This window comes from Vulpes lagopus, chromosome 3, assembly GCF_018345385.1.
Source record: "Vulpes lagopus strain Blue_001 chromosome 3, ASM1834538v1, whole genome shotgun sequence".
Classification (NCBI taxonomy): Eukaryota; Metazoa; Chordata; class Mammalia; order Carnivora; family Canidae; genus Vulpes; species Vulpes lagopus.
This window is the reverse complement of record NC_054826.1, coordinates 77,905,231-77,907,091: the sequence shown is the minus strand read 5'-3', so window position 1 is coordinate 77,907,091 and position 1,861 is coordinate 77,905,231. Positions and strand designations below refer to the sequence as shown.

At 35.9% G+C, this 1,861-nt stretch overlaps 1 pseudogene; it reads right to left on the bottom strand.

The window, feature by feature from the left end:
- Window positions 1-1,436: 1,436 nt before the first annotated feature.
- LOC121486509 lies at window positions 1,437-1,657 on the bottom strand (annotated as a pseudogene).
- Between the last annotated feature and the right edge of the window lie 204 nt (window positions 1,658-1,861).

Here is a 1,861-nt window from a genome sequence, read left to right as displayed (position 1 = left end):
GCAGCAAATTCATTTGACAGCATCTGACCTGAACATATCTGGCTATATATATATGAGCAATATTTTGTGGGAAGATTCTTTGAAGATATTGAAGTACTTTGTTTAAATATCTCACAAAACTTTCAGTTTATTAATTTTTAAATTTAAGTTAATTTTGAGCCATGGTTTCCAATTTTATTCAAAGGATTATAGAGCTTTAATCTATTATTTACTGTGATGCTCAAGTCATCCTAGATTTGACCAGTGGTAGTTCCCTCAAGATGATTTTTGCTCTTTTGACATATTGCCATCATTCTTTAAGCCTTTCCTTATTTTCTAGCACAGGAATAAAGAATATTCCAGGATCATCTTCTACTTTTCTTACCCCTATCTTGGAACTATCACTCCAAAAGAAATTTAAAGATTCCATTTAGTGGATATTTAGAGAACAAGATCTGGCTAATAGGTGAGCTCATTCCTTTTGAAGGTATCACTGCTCCCATGCCATCTTAGTGGACATAGCTGGAGAATCTATGTATATGTATGCGTATATTTATATACACGTGTGTGTATATATGCATATATATCATATACATATATAATATTCACATATAACAGTACACATTTACATTCAGATTTACCTCTCTATCAATCTATGCATTAAAAACTGAATTCTCAATAACTCTAATTTTATTTCAGTACTGCAGGGTTCATCCTAGTTTTCCTTCTTTCCATGCTTTTACTCCCTTTCTCCCAACAGTTAGGAAACTGATTCCCCTTATCCTTAACAGATTTACCTAATTGATGGATCCCTTTTCTGCAATCCATATCCTATCATTGCTGCTAGCCCCTCCTCCATTTTTATGCTCTCATCATTTCACTGGTGCTCTGACACCATGCAATGGTCCTGTGACCAGCCTTATGATCCTTAGTAATCTCTCCATCTTACTCCTCCATAAGCAACCACTGATGTTCTATGTATCTCTACAAATTATTTGAATTTTCTAGAATTTTATGTAATTGAAATTACACAGTGTGTACTCTTTCATTCAGCATAAGTAATATAAGATTTATTCATGCTATTATATCACTAGTTCCTTTCCTGTTATTGCCGACCAGTATTCTATTGTATGGCTATACCACAATTTGTCTATCCATCTGCTGATGGACATTTGATTTGTTTCCACTTTTTGGCTATTAAAAATAAAGCTGCTATAAAAATTCATGTACAAGTCTTAATGAGAACATGTTATCTTCCTTTTTTTGGGTAAATACCTAGGAATTACATGGCTGGATAAAATTATAGGTATATATTTAACTTTTTTGTTGTTTTGGTCACACATCTGCCTTTATTGTACTCAGCAGGTGGGACACTTCCAGCAATAGTAAAAAAAAAAAAAAAAAGATTTATAAAACCAGGGATTCAGATATACCACTTGATTGGAACCCTTGGGAATTCATATGTAGATGCTAACCCAGGGCAGCAGGAAGAGGACTCCAAAGTCCATGAAAAGCCAGGCTACCAAGGAGATAAGGAGCTCTTTGTAGATATCCCAAGTGTGGTGCAGGTAACCTCATAAAAAAAGAACCAGGTGGTGAAAAACATGCCAATGGCCAACAGCACCATGGTCAGATGGGGGAAAGCAGCCAGGTTCACTGGGCTGATGTATCTACTCATGGCCTTGGGCTCTGTTTTGCCAGGCACAGGGTAATCCACCACTCTGCCACCAGTATAACACGTTGGCTGGAGCAGTATATGTTTAACTTTTAAGGAAACTGCCAAAATCTTTTTCAAAATGGTTTGCCACTTTACAATCCTACCAGCAGTGTATGAAGTTTCAGGTTTTCTATACCCCCATCGATACTCATAAAGTCATCTTTT